The sequence below is a fragment of the Triticum dicoccoides genome, chromosome 5B, assembly GCF_002162155.2.
Source record: "Triticum dicoccoides isolate Atlit2015 ecotype Zavitan chromosome 5B, WEW_v2.0, whole genome shotgun sequence".
Lineage (NCBI taxonomy): Eukaryota > Viridiplantae > Streptophyta > Magnoliopsida > Poales > Poaceae > Triticum > Triticum dicoccoides.
The window spans coordinates 698,215,592-698,227,032 of record NC_041389.1 but is presented as its reverse complement, the minus strand read 5'-3'; the positions used below and the strand labels follow the sequence as shown (position 1 = coordinate 698,227,032).

At 45.5% G+C, this 11,441-nt stretch overlaps 1 long non-coding RNA gene across 1 annotated transcript in view; it reads right to left on the bottom strand.

Annotated features, from left to right (window-relative positions):
• Positions 1–343: 343 nt before the first annotated feature.
• LOC119306709 overlaps positions 344–11,441 on the bottom strand; it is a 27,965-nt gene continuing 16,867 nt past the window's right edge. Inside the window, exons 2-3 of the long non-coding RNA XR_005149007.1 lie at positions 1,257–1,356; positions 344–648 (exon numbers count right to left, since the gene is read on the bottom strand). This is a non-coding gene — a long non-coding RNA (uncharacterized LOC119306709). The remainder of the gene's footprint in view (positions 649–1,256; positions 1,357–11,441) is intronic.

Genomic DNA, 11,441 nt, shown 5'->3' with positions numbered 1-11,441 from the left:
AGATTACTCCGACCTTGTATTACTAGTAGCTCGTGATAGAAGACTATGAAGAAAAAGTGAACCTTCCATTTACTCATGGTCCAAAGTCCAAACAGGTCTTGGATGTATTTCTGAAGCTGAAATGCCGGCACCTTAGTCTTAGACATGAACCCAAACGCTGAACTTCCGGCTAAAAGCCTGAGTTCATATATAAACAAAAGGGCTGTGGTACAACGCGACGGCCCGAGCGCGTTGCGTTCCTTCCATCACGATTTTCACGTTCTGCACACTTTGCCAGCCAAAAGCATGTATACTCACCTGAAGCTAGAATTCAAATTTGCTGGACAGAAATTGCATATATACTTCCCAGGTATAGCAGCTGTCATATTGCCATGCCATCACACAAGCAGAGTTCAACTTTGCGCATTATACAACATTGCGATGGTACCACAAAAAAGGAAAGAACAAACTATGACAATTTTTAGCGGGGGATCATAGAGCTCACAAAGCCATGGGAATCTCTGAAGAAAAACCTAACATATTGGTTCAGCACGAATGTGCTACAGAGCATTATTAAAGCCACAAATTTCCTCACGTTTTGCAAGTGAGTGACACATTTCTCAAGGAATAGTAGTTCATTAACAGCCACATTCACCGCTCGGCGGAAACCTGCACAGCAGCAATCTCATCAGCGGAGCCGACTTTGGCTACTCACAATCACGAGGGGCAAAAATACAGAGAAAACGATATCTGTTAAAACTGCATTAGCAAAACAGTTTCTACCAGTTAAACTTATTCTCTCGTCTCTTTGCACATCTCAACAGAGAGAGAACAAGTAGTACACTGTACTAGCAAGATTACCAGTCATGGGCAACGTTTGGTTTCTACTTTTGGCTCAAGGTGATGATTAGTGACAATGAGAGCATGAGTTCATGACTTCCAATCATTGTGTTTCCTAAATAGCAAAGACTCCAGCTCATGACTGATGCAACTATACAACAAAAGGATATCAAAGAAATGATATAAAATTGTTTGATATGATAAACTGCATTGTGGTACCACATCAGCATAATGAACTATGAACTGTGCAGATCGAGGAGTGTTTCCCAGCTCCGAGAGAAAAAGCGAATAAGGTCAAAGTAGGTGATATAGTCACATAATTCAAGGTTCCAGCTGTATTGTGCATAGCACTCGATTTTTTTTACAACTGCAAAGAATGTTGATCCAGTGCATGCAAACAAAACAATAGATAATAGTAACAGAGGATGTCATATCACCTCTTCAACAACCAAAGTGTATCAGCAGATGTAACAGCACAATCATCTCAACTGTTGTTCAGCAGTTCAACTTGATCATTTGCACCACGAATGGTAATTCCTATGAGAAGAATATAAGTCAATAACTATTGAAAAACATGGACAAGAAAATACTCCCTCCGTAAAGAAATATAAGAGTGTTTAGATCACTAAAGTAGTTATCTAAACACTCTTTCTTTACAGATGGAATAACTGATAAGAGGTGGTGACACATACATGAAACACTTATTATATATCTCATCTTGCAGAAAATACTAGCTTTTGCTACAAGTAGTCAAGGAACAATCAAGAAATGACATGTACTGCAAGAACAAGACATTGTACACCATCTAATAAACCTCAAAACAAAGGATAACGCTATTCAGTGATTTACTTAACCAAGAAGCATTTTAGAATTTGTTTTGGTGTGGGCCCATTCGTAATTTATATCTAAGTTTTGTATGCACATGAGTGTGAAAGAATACCAGAATGAACACATATTTTCTACAATTCAGAACAAACAATGTAGACCAGAGAAATAAGAAACTAAGCAACCACCCAAAATTCCAAGATAGCTCAAAGCTTGAGCAATTGAGAAGGCAGTATCCAGAGTCCAGTTGCTTAAACTGAAAGAGAAAAGAGTTCAGCATTGACTCGCTAATTGGTTGTTGTTCTTGTTGGAAATATGCCCTAGAGGCAATAATAAAAGCATTATTATTATATTTCCTTGTTCATGATAATTGTGTTTTATTCATGCTATAATTGTATTTATCCGGAAATCGTAATACATGTGTGAATACATAGACTACAATACGTCCCTAGTAAGCCTCTAGTTCACTAGCTCGTTGGTCAACAGATAGTCATGGTTTCCTGACTATGGACATCAGATGTTATTGACAACGGGATCACGTCATTAGGAGAATGACGTGATGGACAAGACCCAATCCTAAGCATGGCACAAGATCGTGCAGTTTGTTTTGCTAGAGCTTTTCCAATGTCAAGTATCTCTTCCTTAGACCATGAGATCGTGTAACTCCCGGATACCGTAGGAGTGCTTTGGGTGTACCAAACGTCACAACGTAACTGGGTGACTATAAAGGTGCACTACAGGTATCTCTGAAAGTGTCTGTTGGGTTTGTTGGAAATATGCCCTAGAGGCAATAATAAAAGTGTTATTATTATATTTCTTTGTTCGTGATGATTGTCTTTTATTCATGCTATAATTGTATTATCCGGAAATCGTAATACATGTGTGAATACATAGACTACAATACGTCGCTAGTAAGCCTCTAGTTGACTAGCTCGTTGGTCAACAGATAGTCATGGTTTCCTGACTATGGACATCAGATGTCATTGACAACGGGATCACGTCATTAGGAGAATGACGTGATGGAAAAGACCCAATCCTAAGAATGGCACAAGATCGTGTAGATCGTTTTGCTAGAGCTTTTCCAATGTCAAGTATCTCTTCCTTAGACCATGAGATCGTGTAACTCCCGGATACCGTAGGAGTGTTTTGGGTGTACCAAACGTCACAACGTAACTGGGTGATTATAAAGGTGCACTACAGGTATCTCCGAAAGTGTCTGTTGGGTTGACATGGATCGAGACTGGGATTTGTCACTCCGTGTCACGGAGAGGTATCACTGGGCCCACTCGGTAGTGCATCATCATAATGAGCTCAAAGTGACCAAGTGTCTAGTCACGGGATCATGCATTACGGTACGAGTAAAGTGACTTGCCGGTAACGAGACTGAACGAGGTATTGGGATACCGACGATTGAGTCTCGGGCAAGTAACATACCGCCTGACAAAGGGAATAGAATACAGGGTTGCTTGAACCCTTGACATCGTGGTTCATCCGATGACAACATCGAGGAGCATGTGGGAGCCAACATGGGTATCCAGATCCCGATGTTGGTTATTGACCTGAGAGCTTCTCGGTCATGTCTGCATGTCTCCCGAACCCGTAGGGTCTACACACTTAAGGTTCGGTGACGCTAGGGTTATTAGGAAGACTTGTATGTGATTACGGAATGTTGTTCGGAGTCCCGGATGAGATCCCGGACGTCACCAGGAGTTCCGGAATGGTCCGGAGGTAAAGATTTATATATGGAAAGTTGTTAAACGGACACCGAAATGTTTCGGGGGCATACCGGTATTGTACCGGGGCCACCGGAAGGGTTCCGGGGGTCCACCGGGAGGGGCCACCCCTCCCGGGGGGCCACATGGGCTGTGTGGGAGAGGGAGCCAGCCCCTAGTGGGCTGGGCGCGCCTCCCTACCTAGGCCCATGCAGCTAGGGCATGGGAGGGGAAACCCTAAAGGGGGCGTCCCCCTAGCTTGGGGGGCAAGCCACCCCTCTTTCCCCTCTCCCTTTGGCCGCCGCCCCATCTAGGGTTTTCCCCTAGAGGGCCGGCCCCTCTTGCCCCTATCCTCCTATATATAGAGGGGTGAGGGGAGGGCTGCAACATACAATCCAAGGCGCAGCCCCTCCCCTCCCCAACACCTCTCCTCTTCCGTACGAGTTTGGCGAAGCTCTGTCGGAGTACTGCTGCACCAATTGCACCACGCCGTCGTGCTGCCATTGGAGCTCTCTTCCTCAACCTCTCCTTCCTCCTTGCTGGATCAAGACGGAGGAGACGTCGTCCGTACCGTACGTGTGTTGAACGCGGAGGTGCTGTCCGTTCAGCAGTTGATCATCGGTGATCCGAATCACGGCGAGTACGACTCCCTCATCACCATCCCCGTGAACGCTTCCGCACTCGATCTACAAGTGGTATGTAGATGCAAACTCACTCCCTTGACTCGTTGCTTAGATGAACTCATAGATGGATCTTGGTGAAACCGTAGGAAAATTTTAATTTTCTGCAACGTTCCCCAACAGTGGCATCATGAGCTAGGTCTATGCGTAGTTCTCTATTGCACGAGTAGAACACAATTTTGTTGTGCGCGTAGATCTTGTCAACTTGCTTGCCGCTACTAGTCTTATCTTGCTTCAGCGGTATTGTGGGATGAAGCGGCCCGGACCAACCTTACACGTACGCTTACGTGAGACCGGTTCCACCGACTGACATGCACTAGTTGCATAAGGTGGCTGGCGGGTGTCTGTCTCTCCCACTTTAGTTGGAGCGGATTCGATGAAAAGGGTCCTTATGAAGGGTAAATAGAAGTTGACAAAATCACGTTGTGGTTATTCGTAGGTAAGAAAACGTTCTTGCTAGAACCCAATTGCAGCCACGTAAAAGATGCAACAACAATTAGAGGACGTCTAACTTGTTTTTGCAGCAATTGTCATGTGATGTGATATGGCCAAAGTTGTGATGAATGATGAATGATATATGTGATGTATGAGATCATGTTCTTGTAATAGGAATCACGACTTGCATGTCGATGAGTATGACAACCGGCAGGAGCCATAGGAGTTGTCTTTATTTTGTATGACCTGCGTGTCATTGAAGAACGCCATGTAAATTACTTTACTTTATTGCTAAACGCGTTAGCCATAGAAGTAGAAGTAGTCGTTGGCGTGACAACTTCATGAAGACACGATGATGGAGATCATGATGATGGAGATCATGGTGTCATACCGGTGACAGGATGATCATGGAGCCCCGAAGATGGAGATCAAAGGAGCTATATGATATTGGCCATATCATGTCACTACTATATAATTGCATGTGATGTTTATTATGTTTATGCATCTTGTTTACTTAGAACGACGGTAGTAAATAAGATGATCCCTTACAACAATTTCAAGAAGTGTTCTCCCCTAACTGTGCACCGTTGCTAAAGTTCGTCGCTTCTAAGCACCACGTGATGATCGGGGGTGATGGATTCTTACGTTCACATACAACGGGTGTAAGACAGATTTACACACGCGAAACACTTAGGGTTAACTTGACGAGCCTAGCATGTACAGACATGGCCTCGGAACACGGAGACCGAAAGGTCGAACATGAGTCGTATGGAAGATACGATCAACATGAGAATGTTCACCGACGATGACTAGTCCGTCTCACGTGATGATCGGACACGGCCTAGTCGACTCGGATCGTGTAACACTTAGATGACTAGAGGGATGTCTAATCTAAGTGGGAGTTCATTAAATAATTTGATTAGATGAACTTTATTATCATGAACAATAGTCTAAAATCTTTGCAATATGTCGTGTAGATCATATGGCCAACACTCATGTCACCATGAACTTCAACGCGTTCCTAGAGAAAACCAAGCTGAAAGATGATGGCAGCAACTATGCGGACTGGGTCCGGAACCTGAGGATCATCCTCATAGCTGCCAAGAAACAATATGTCCTAGAAGCACCGCTAGGTGATGCACCCATCCCAGAGAACCAAGACGTTATGAACGCTTGGCAGTCTCGTGCTGATGATTACTCCCTCGTTTAGTGCGGCATGCTTTACAGCTTAGAACCGGGGCTCCAAAAGCGTTTTGAGCAACACGGAGCATATGAGATGTTCGAGGAGCTGAAACTAGTTTTCCAAGCTCATGCCCAGGTCGAGAGATATGAAGTCTCCGACAAGTTCTATAGTTGTAAGATGGAGGAAAACAGTTCTGTCAGTGAGCACATACTCAAAATGTCTGGGTTGCACAACCGCCTGTCCCAGCTGGACATAAACCTCCCGGACGAGGCGGTCATTGACAGAATCCTTCAGTCGCTCCCACCAAGCTACAAGAGCTTCGTGATGAACTACAATATGCAGGGGATGGAGAAGACCATTCCCGAAGTATTCTCAATGCTGAAGTCAGCAGAGGTTGAAATCAAGAAAGAACATCAAGAGTTGATGGTCAATAAAACCACTAAGTTCAAGAAGGGCAAGGGCAAGAAGAACTTCAAGAAGGACGGCAAGGAAGTTGCCGCGCCCGGTAAGCAAGTTGCCGGGAAGAAGAAGTCAAAGAATGGACCCAAGCCTGAGACAGAGTGCTTTTATTGCAAAGGGAAGGGCCACTGGAAGCGGAACTGCCCCAAATACTTAGCGGACAAGAAGGCCGGCAACACTAAAGGTATATTTGATATACATGTAATTGATGTGTACCTTACCAGTACTCCTAGTAACTCCTGGGTATTTGATACCGGTGCCGTTGCTCATATTTGTAACTCACAGCAGGAGCTGCGGAATAAACGGAGACTGGCGAAGGACGAGGTGAGATGCGCGTCGGGAATGGTTCCAAGGTCGATGTGATCGCCATCGGCACGCTACCTCTACATTTACCTACGGGATTAGTTATAAACCTTAATAATTGTTATTTGGTGCCAAGTTTGAGCATGAACATTGTATCTGGATCTCGTTTAATGCGAGATGGCTACTCATTTAAATCCGAGAATAATGGTTGTTCTATTTATATGAGAGACATGTTTTATGGTCATGCTCCGATGGTCAATGGTTTATTCTTAATGAATCTCGAGCGTAATATTACACATATTCATAGTGTGAATGCCAAAAGATGTAAAGTTGATAACGATAGTCCCACATACTTGTGGCACTGCCGCCTTGGTCACATTGGTGTCAAGCGCATGAAGAAGCTCCATGCTGATGGACTTTTGGAGTCTCTCGATTATGAATCATTTGACACATGCGAACCATGCCTTATGGGCAAGATGACCAAGACTCCGTTCTCCGGAACAATTGAGCGAGCAACCAACTTGTTGGAAATCATACATACCGATGTGTCCGGTCCAATGAGCGTTGAGGCTCGCAGAGGATATCGTTATGTTCTCACTCTCACTGATGACATAAGTAGATATGGGTATGTCTACTTAATGAAACACAAGTCTGAGACCTTTGAAAAGTTCAAGGAATTTCAGAATGAAGTAGAGAATCAACATGACCGAAAGATAAAATTCTTACGATCAGATCGTGGAGGAGAATATCTAAGTCACGAATTTGGTACACACTTAAGAAAATGTGGAATCGTTTCACAACTCACGCCGCCTGGAACACCTCAGCGTAACGGTGTGTCCGAACGTCGTAATCGCACTCTATTGGATATGGTGCGATCTATGATGTCTCTTACCGATTTACCGCTTTCATTTTGGGGATACGCTCTAGAGACAGCTACATTCACTTTAAATAGGGCACCGTCTAAATCCGTTGAGACGACACCGTATGAATTATGGTTTGGGAGGAAACCTAAGCTGTCGTTTCTAAAAGTTTGGGGATGCGATGCTTATGTCAAGAAACTTCAACCTGAAAAGCTCGAACCCAAGTCGGAAAAATGCGTCTTCATAGGATACCCTAAGGAAACCATTGGGTATACCTTCTACCTTAGATCCGAAGGCAAGATCTTTGTTGCCAGGAACGGATCCTTTCTGGAAAAAGAGTTTCTCTCGAAAGGAGTAAGTGGGAGGAAAGTAGAACTCGATGAAGTACTACCTCTTGAACTGGAAAGTAGTGCAGCTCAGGAAAATGTTCCTGTGGTGCCTGCACCGACTGGAGAGGAAATTAATAATGATGATCAAGGTACTTCGGATCAAGTTGCTACTGAACTTAGTAGGTCCACTAGGACACGTTCCGCACCAGAGTGGTACGGCAACCCTGTCCTGGAAATCATGTTGTTAGACAACGGTGAACCTTTGAACTATGAAGAACCGATGGCGGGCCCAGATTCCAATAAATTGCTTGAAGCCATGCAATCCGAGATAGGATCCATGTATGAAAACAAAGTATGGACTTTGACAGACTTGCCCGATGATCGGCGAGCGATAGAAAACAAATGGATCTTTAAGAAGAAGACGGACGCGGATGGTAATGTTACCATCTATAAAGCTCGACTTATCGCTAAGGGTTATCGACAAGTTCAAGGGATTGACTACGATGAGACTTTCTCTCCCGTAGCGAAGCTTAAGTCCATCCGAATCATGTTAGCAATTGCCGCATACTATGATTATGAGATATGGCAGATGGACGTCAAAACAGCATTCCTTAATGGACATCTTAAGGAAGAACTGTATATGATGCAGCCGGAAGGTTTTGTCGATCCTAAGAACGCTAACAAAGTATGAAAGCTCCAGCGATCCATTTATGGGTTGGTGCAAGCATCTCGGAGTTGGAACATTCGCTTTGATGAGATGATCAAAGCGTTTGGGTTTATACAGACTTATGGAGAAGCCTGCGTTTACAAGAAAGTGAGTGGGAGCTCTGTAGCATTTCTCATATTATATGTGCATGACATACTCTTGATGGGAAATGATATAGAACTTTTGGACAGCATTAAGGCCTACTTGAATAAGTGTTTTTCAATGAAGGACCTTGGAGAAGCTGCTTATATATTAGGCATTAAGATCTATAGAGATAGATCGAGATGCCTCATAGGTCTTTCACAAAGCACATACCTTGATAAGATTTTGAAGAAGTTCAAAATGGATCAGTCCAAGAAAGGGTTCTTGCCTATACTGCAAGGTGTGAAATTGAGCTCAGCTCAATGCCCGACCACGGCAAAAGATAAAGAAGAGATGAGTGTCATCCCCTACGCCTCAGCCATAGGATCTATTATGTATGCCATGATGTGTACCAGACCTGATGTAAACCTTGCCGTAAGTTTGGTAGGAAGATACCAAAGTAATCCCGGCAAGGAACACTGGACAACGGTCAAGTATATCCTGAAGTACCTGAAAAGGACAAAGGACATGTTTCTCGTTTATGGAGGTGACGAAGAGCTCGTCGTAAAGGGTTACGTCGACGCTAGCTTCGACACAGATCTGGATGACTCTAAGTCACAAACCGGATACGTGTATATGTTGAATGGTGGAGCAGTAAGCTGGTGCAGCTGCAAGCAGAGCGTCGTGGCGGGATCTTCATGTGAAGCGGAATACATGGCAGCCTCGGAGGCAGCGCATGAAGCAATTTGGGTGAAGGAGTTCATCACCAACCTAGGAGTCATACCCAATGCATCGGGGCCGATCAAACTCTTCTGTGACAACACTGGATCTATTGCACTTGCCAAGGAGCCCAGGTTTCACAAGAAGACCAGGCACATCAAGCGTCGCTTCAACTCCATTCGTGAAAATGTTCAAGATGGGGACATAGAAATTTGCAAAGTGCATACGGATCTGAATGTCGCAGATCCGTTGACTAAACCTCTCTCGCGAGCAAAACATGATCAACACCAGAACTCTATGGGTGTGCGATTCATCACAATGTAACTAGATTATTGACCCTAGTGCAAGTGGGAGACTGTTGGAAATATGCCCTAGAGGCAATAATAAAAGTGTTATTATTATATTTCTTTGTTCGTGATGATTATCTTTTATTCATGCTATAATTGTATTATCCGGAAATCGTAATACATGTGTGAATACATAGACTACAATACGTCGCTAGTAAGCCTCTAGTTGACTAGCTCGTTGGTCAACAGATAGTCATGGTTTCCTGACTATGGACATCAGATGTCATTGACAACGGGATCACGTCATTAGGAGAATGACGTGATGGACAAGACCCAATCCTAAGCATGGCACAAGATCATGTAGTTCGTTTTGCTAGAGCTTTTCCAATGTCAAGTATCTCTTCCTTAGACCATGAGATCATGTAACTCCCGGATACCGTAGGAGTGCTTTGGGTGTACCAAACGTCACAACATAACTGGGTGATTATAAAGGTGCACTACAGGTATCTCCGAAAGTGTCTGTTGGGTTGACATGGATCGAGACTGGGATTTGTCACTCCGTGTCACGGAGAGGTATCACTGGGCCCACTCGGTAGTGCATCATCATAATGAGCTCAAAGTGACCAAGTGTCTGTTCACGGGATCATGCATTACGGTACGAGTAAAGTGACTTGCCAGTAACGAGACTGAACGAGGTATTGGGATACCGACGATCGAGTCTCGGGCAAGTAACATACCGTCTGACAAAGGGAATAGAATATGGGGTTGCTTGAACCCTTGACATCGTGGTTCATCCGATGACAACATCGAGGAGCATGTGGGAGCCAACATGGGTATCCATATCCCGCTGTTGGTTATTGACCTGAGAGCTTCTCGGTCATGTCTGCATGTCTCCCGAACCCGTAGGGTCTACACACTTAAGGTTCGGTGACGCTAGGTTTATTAGGAAGACTTGTATGTGATTACCGAATGTTGTTCGGAGTCCCGGATGAGATCCCGGACGTCACGAGGAGTTCCCGAATGGTCCGTAGGTAAAGATTTATATATCGAAAGTTGTTAAACGGACACCGGAAAGTTTCGGGGGCATACCGGTATTGTACCGGGGCCACCGGAAGGGTTCCGGGGGTCCACCGGGAGGGGCCACCCCGCCCGGGGGGCCACATGGGCTGTGTGGGAGAGGGAGCCAGCCCCTAGTGGGCTGGGCGCGCCTCCCTACCTAGGCCCATGCGGCTAGGGCATGGGAGGGGAAACCCTAAAGGGGGCGCCCCCCTAGCTTGGGGGGCAAGCCACCCCTCTTTCCCCTCTCCCTTTGGCCGCCGCCCCATCTAGGGTTTTCCCCTAGAGGGCCGGCCCCTCTTGCCCCTCTCCTCCTATATATAGAGGGGTGAGGGGAGGGCTGCAACATACAATCCAAGGCGCAGCCCCTCCCCTCCCCAACACCTCTCCTCTTCCGTACGAGTTTGGCGAAGCTCTGTCGGAGTACTGCTGCACCAATTGCACCACGCCGTCGTGCTGCCATTGGAGCTCTCTTCCTCAACCTCTCCTTCCTCCTTGCTGGATCAAGACGGAGGAGACGTCGTCCGTACCGTACGTGTGTTGAACGCGGAGGTGCTGTCCGTTCAGCACTTGGTCATCGGTGATCCGAATCACGGCGAGTACGACTCCCTCATCACCATCCCCGTGAACGCTTCCGCACTCGATCTACAAGTGGTATGTAGATGCAAACTCACTCCCTTGACTCGTTGCTTAGATGAACTCATAGATGGATCTTGGTGAAACCGTAGGAAAATTTTAATTTTCTGCAACGTTCCCCAACAGTGGCATCATGAGCTAGGTCTATGCGTAGTTCTCTATTGCACGAGTAGAACACAATTTTGTTGTGCGCGTAGATCTTGTCAACTTGCTTGCCGCTACTAGTCTTATCTTGCTTCAGCGGTATTGTGGGATGAAGCGGCCCGGACCAACCTTACACGTACGCTTACGTGAGACCGGTTCCACCGACTGACATGCACTAGTTGCATAAGGTGGCTGGCGGGTGTCTG